We start from the raw sequence: 6583 nt of genomic DNA on the forward strand, positions 1-6583 counted from the left end.
TGCATTTTCTCTTTGTTCTGTTCTACAAATCCCAGCCCAGTCCAGATTCCAGCTGGTACAAGAAATCAGACACTGGAGCTACTCCCACTCCCCCAGTCTCGCCCTAACTTCCTAAACCATTCCCAGATTGCCAGGGAAAGTCTTCCCTCCACAACTCCAGTCGCACTCCATTTCTTCCTTTCTCAGCTGGCTTCCACCATCTTTGCTTTACCACCAGGGCCCCCGGTAACCTCCTGTCCAGGCTGCTTCCAGGAAAGCCAACCTCAGAGGGCCCTTCCTCTGGGAGATGGACCGAAGATTCTATAGGAGAAGAGAGGTACTAGCACTTGTAAAGGGGAAGGTAGCCAGTCTGGGAACAATGATCTAGCTTTCCCTTCTTTCTTGAGTGCACAGGAAGGATAAAGTTTAGGCCTAGGGCTCTCATGACCTATCTGTGTAAGCAGCCGAGAAAGTGGCCCCCAGAGGGTCATTTCTGCTTAAAAGCAAGAGATTTGGAGGGACAGGAGCAGTGGGCAGCCTGGGTGTAAGTAGTGCTACTACTTTAGGAGCAATCCCAGAGAAGTGGTCCCAGTGGGAGGCACAAAGTTTCTTCTATTTGGGTGATGCCAACCCTCTCTGCTCTTCTCAGAGAAAATCCCACTTTCAGAACCCTATCCTAGATTCTGAAGCCAGTTCATGAGAAAGAAATACACCCCCCAAAAAAGTTGCAAAGAAATGAAAAAGGAATGTAAACAAAACCATACGGCCAGACTGGGAAGGAGAGATTTTAATAACACATTTTTATAATAAGAGTTACATTTACAGAGTTTTTACCATGTATCAAATCCTGGACTGAGAATTTTATTTGGATAATATCTTTGTTGATATTATCGTACTGTTTTCACTCCAAGGCTCCCTCAAAATCACCTATTCCTTGTCTGTCTCAGGCTCACAGATACTTGCCTTTGAGACATTCAGATGGTGTGAGCTCATTAGCTCTCTGTAGTGAGTGAGCAGACTTCTGTGGGGGTGAGGGAGCAAGAGAGACTGGGAAAAAGGAGACTGAGGAGCTCCATTGTGGGCAGTGGAGGGTCCTTACTCCAGTGGCTTAATAGGTGCTCTTGGGCCTTCTCATCTGTGGACTGCTGCATCTCTGAAGAGGAGCCTTTTGGTCATATCTTCAATGACCTCCTTGACCTTCTCATTCCGGAGGGTGAAGATGAAGAGATTGAGGAAAGGGGTCACTACTGTAGTCATCAGAGCCACCACCTTGTTGAGGTGTGTGGAGTGGCCCTTGCCTGGCCTCAAATAGATGAAGATGTCACTGCCATAGCCCAGAACCACCACAGTGAGGTGGGAGGCACAGGTGGAGAAGGCCTTCTGGCGCCCAGAGAAGGAGGGGATGTGCAGCACTGCAGGCACAATGAGGACGTAGGACACTATGATGAGCAGCATGGTGGCCAGCACAAACAGTAAGGACGAGAAGAAGTCCATGCATTCAATGCGGCAGGTATCGGAGCAGGAAAGCTTGAAAAGTGGGGCAGAGTCACAAAAGTAGTGGCTGATGACGTTAGGGCCGCAGAACCGTAGCCGTGTTTTCTGCAGGGTGGGGGAGATGATGGAGAGGAAGCCAACCACCCAGCAGACCACCACCAGCTTCACACACACTGGACCATTCAAGATGGTTGGGTAGTGCAGAAGGCGGCAGATGGCCACGTAGCGATTGAAGGCCATGACTGTGAGAATCAGGAAGTTGGTGGAACCCAAAGAGAAGTAAAAGAAAGACTGGGTGAGGCACTCAGACGGGGAAATGGTCTTATGAGTGCATAGCAGGTCTGCCAGCATCCTAGGAACAACAGTGGAAGTGACCAGCATCTCCATGAAGGAGAAGTTGCAGAGGAAGAAGTACAGGGGTGAGTGGAGGCGGGAATCAAGTCAAGTGAGGATGATAATGGCCAGGTTCCCCAGTACTGTCAGCACATATATCAATAGGATGAATGCAAACAGGAGGATCTGGAATTCATGGAGATGTGAAAATCCCAGCAGCACAAATTCCCTGACGACACTGAAGTTACTCATTGCACTTGATGCCAGTTCTCTGTACTACCTGTGAGAAGCCAGGAAATCTTAGTGGGAAGTTTCCATCAACCCCTGTCTTGACTACACTCCGTGATGGCTGGCCTGGCTCCCCAGGCATACTAACCTGTACGCATGGTAAATCCCAGAATCTAGGAGTTGGACACCTCCACATTATCAACACTCCTAAACTCTTCCTCTATCGTATTCCATCGCTCATCATTCCATTCAATGCATTTGTTAAGCTCCAACTCTGTATAAGAGATTTGGTGGGTCTGAAAAATACTTCCTAACTCCCATATTTAATGATCATTCCATCATAATAATACTTGCTATTAGCTGAGTTCTTTCCATGTGCCCAGGATTGTGCTAGGTACCTCATACATTACTTCTCTTCATCTTTTGTGCTCAACATCATCTTCCTTGTGGTCTCTGTAACATTTTAGGCTACAGATAACCCATTTTTGAAATTGTTTCCACCCTTGACTACAAGGACCTCCAAGTTCTCCAACAGTTCTGACTTTTCCTTGTCTGACTCCTGGTCTTCCTAAATATGGATGTCACCACATTTCCCGTTCTTCTTTTATCTATTCTCTCCTTTAGAAATCTTGCTTCTTGAGCAATCTTGAAAATGTAAATGAATCTCAAATCTGCATTCTTGTCCTCAACCCCCGTCTCTGATTGCCTGCTGACCACCACAATGTACTCACCATGTGTAAAAATACGCACATAATCCTCCCCTCCTCCCCCAAAGCCAACATCATGTTCATGGTTCCCCAACTCCCCAGTCATCCAGGCTTGTCACCTGGAAGGGATCAATAGTTTTTTGGGTTTTCCCTTCCTTCTTCTAAAACAGTTGAACCACCATCCTTAGAAATATTTTTTAAACCACACACCTTTCTTTTTTCCATAGCCCCCAAGTTCAAGAATTTGTCTTCTCTTAATCATTGCAACAACATTCTTTTCTTTGGTGGGGAGGGGCAGAGGGACAGGGAGAGAGACCATATTAAGCAAGCTCCACACCCAACGCAGAGCCAGATACAGAGCTCAGTCTCACAATCCTGAGATCACGGCCTGAGCTGAAATCAAGGGTCGGATGCTTAACCACCTGAGCCACCCAGGCACCCCTGCAACAGCATTCTCAATTGCTTTCATATTTGTAGCTTTCTCTGTATCCCACCTACACACACACTACTGTTATATTTATGTTTTTAAAGTGTTATTACACAAGATTTTTTTTAATAATCTGAGGTAATGTAATGTCATTTATGCATTACTCTCAAAATCAATTAATCAAACTAGCTAGCCACCTACCTCCATATAGAAAAAGGCTACCAGGATGTATTTTCAATTATTAACAGTGGCTATCTTAAATGTGGATTATAGGCAGTTCAATGTATATCTATATTAATATCAATCTTTATCTGTTTGTTTTCCAAATTCTTTTCCTTTAAATGTGTATTTCTTCAATGACCAGAAAAAAAAAAAAACTTTTTAAAACACCAACAACATCTCTTCCTTCTCTTGTCTGCTAAGTCAAGAACATACGCAGCCTGGAAATCCCAGCCTTGCACAGCTTTACCCACCTACCCCTCCAGCCTTACCCTCACTTCTTTCTTGCCACACACTTCATGCTATCACCAGACTGGACCACTTGCTATTCTCCAAATGTTAATTCCACCCTGCTTTGACAAACTTTTCTTTATTGTTCTCTATGCTTGGAATACCCTGTCCTGCCTTCTTCACTTGACAAATTCTTGCCTACCCCCTTCAGGGACTGTCTAAAATGTCCCTCCTTTATGAAGCTTCATCCCCCATTCAGATGTGAACTCATTCTTCCTGGAATTCCCAACTGGGGAAATTAGCATGTCTGCCTTGCATTTTAGTTATCCTTGTGCCAGCCTTATTCCAAACACTTGTTTCTTAGTGGCAGGGCTCTTTTCGTTGTTATAGCCTCACAATACCTAGCAACATCTTACACAATGTAAGTACTTACTAAATTTTAATTAAACAAATAAATGAGTACATCTATTAAGTTTTCATTCCTAGTCCCCAGAAAAAGAAGTTTGCCCAATGGAAACACATTTTCTTTAAATGAATATTTGTCTGTGCGCATTGTGGGCTTTAGCAAGGTAATGAGGCAATCATGACCTGACAATTTCTTATCAGAAAGGTAAGATGAAACCAGATGTGTTTCAGAATCCAGTCCCAGAGGGTGTGGGCAGCACCCTCTAATCAAATACAGTACTATTTCTCCAGCAAAATACATGAATATTCACACCTAATGGAACAGATAGAGGCTATAAATAGCCTCACATTGGTAAGTTCAGATCAGGTCTAGCTGCCTAGTTAGTTCAACAGAAAATTAGAAAAGAACTTTCAGTTGTCAAAACATTTTTGATACAGCCTTCTGGATATGGAGTGGTGAATGGGGAGACCTCACTCACTGAGTGCTACCATGCACTGATTTCTGGGCCATGACAAGGCTGTGAGATGGTGACCATCTCCACATCACAGGTGATAAAAACTGAGGCTCGGGCTATTTAAAGATCTCAATCGTAAGTCATACCCTTCATAAATGTACATCTGGGATTTGAATCCAGAATTTTCTAACTCCAATACCTATTTGTTTAGAGTAACCACAATGCCAAATATAGGGAATCTTCAAAATTCTCACAGTGCCATATCAATTTCTAGACACAGGATCCAAAGCCTATTGCTTAGGTATGCAAATATGAGAAAGTATTTAATAAATGGTAAATTAAGAAATGTGTTAAAGAGTAAATTTCCATGATCAGTGTTGACTACCAGCGATGAGTAAGAGGCAGGGGGATGTCCCTTTCCTTGCAGAAAAGATCTAACCTGGGTCTCTAATACCAGAGGACGAGTTAGAGGTTCAGCCCTCAGTCCTCCATGTCTTCTGGGGGGTTAATAGGGGAGGGCAGTCCTCGGGAGGCTGTTACTCCTCCACTACCACTTCCCTGAATGTGATCTCTCCCTGTGCAGCCCCATATTGATGTGTATCACATCCTGTGGGTGTCATAAATGCCTGAGCAAAAATGAGAAATTCAACCCATGGGCCTATTCTGCTTTATTCACCATCACTGCCACTTGAAGAGCAGCATATTTCTTACCTTACAGATGTCTGTGACATAGCATCCGGAAGTTCTACAGTCTAAAACACTTGAAGTCCTGGAATCAGAGGTGAAAGGGTTGATTCAGGGTGACTCTGGAGTCAGGAACACTCCATTCAGTGCAGCAGGCTTTGCTCTACCCCTTGCTAGCTGAAGTCCTTTGCAAATGAGCTTCCAGGACAGCCCCCATTATTATACCCTCCCCCCAACCCATTTTGCCTTCCTCCCCGCAACCTCTCTGCAGCCTACTAGACGTTTCACCTTAGAATTTTCTCTTCCTATTCAAGATCTTGCCTACCCCCGCCCCTCAGCTTGGATGACTGGTGCCCTCCTATTTGTCCCTCATGCACTACCATCCCCTTCATGTTGCTTCCAGACTCTGGGACACCCCTCCCCCATTTCCAACTCAGCCATCTGGCCTACAGCTCAGGACAGACCCCCTGGAGTATGTTTTTGAACCTTACGTACTTACCGAATAATTTTACATTCCAAGTTTTTGTCAAAACTGATTGCTTAATACAAGCAAAAATTAACATAGGTAAAGCTCAACATGAATGTACAACTAGATTTCCTCTGTATTAGGGTCTTCTACAGAGCAGATTTTCCTCAGTGCAGCCTCTGCAGTACGCCCTGGAGCATCCTGCTTCCTCCCTTGCTACAGAACACATCCTCTCTCAGGCCCAGGGGTCCTGCATCCCCTTGGTGCAGGAAAACTCAGCTTATCCAATCAGGAGACAATGCGGTGCCCCATCAAAACAGGCCAAGGGCAGCCTTAGCTATCACAAGGTAGACTGGCCAATGCTTTGGTTGGCCATTTAGCACATGCTTTGGACTGGGCTAACATCATCTGTACGTGATAGTCTGGACTCCCTGGTATGTTCTCAGTTTCCCTCACACATTCCCGGTAAAGATCCTTTCTGGTAAGAGATCCTGCTCATTTCTATCCAAATCCTTCATGTTGTATGTTCTGTTGTTCAGATCTCTGTTACAGTATCAACTAGCAGAGAGCTCACCTGTCTCTGTGTAACAGCCCTCTAGAGACTTGGAACCCATTTGAAAGCCTCCTCCTTGTTATGCATCTTACTGTCTCACCACATCAACCCTCTCAATTCTTCTGACTAAATTATCCCTATGCTTTTTGACTTTTGAAACAACTTTCCTACCCTGGAAATAACTCTCTTTTTAATAATTGGGAATGCAGAGGGGTTAGCAGTACCATCACCATGATTGTTTGTAGGAGTGTTTGGTCACCAGTGTCCTGGGACATGCCGACCTTCTCAAGTGAATGAAAGAGCAAGGGCCAGGAATGGAACAGAGGGGTGAGCAGAGAAAGTAACTGAGTATCCCCTTATGGTCCACAGGCCCCCTGCAAGGGCAGGTGACAGAGGGAGGAC

The 6583-nt window shown here is 44.9% G+C and overlaps 1 pseudogene; it reads right to left on the minus strand.

Annotated features, from left to right (window-relative positions):
- Window positions 1–1110: 1110 nt before the first annotated feature.
- LOC114211654 (olfactory receptor 6V1-like) lies at window positions 1111–2058 on the minus strand (annotated as a pseudogene).
- Window positions 2059–6583: the final 4525 nt, after the last annotated feature.

The sequence above is a fragment of the Eumetopias jubatus genome, unplaced genomic scaffold, assembly GCF_037043125.1.
Source record: "Eumetopias jubatus isolate StellerSeaLion01/CBP00866 unplaced genomic scaffold, mEumJub1_p1.0 scaffold_14, whole genome shotgun sequence".
Lineage (NCBI taxonomy): Eukaryota > Metazoa > Chordata > Mammalia > Carnivora > Otariidae > Eumetopias > Eumetopias jubatus.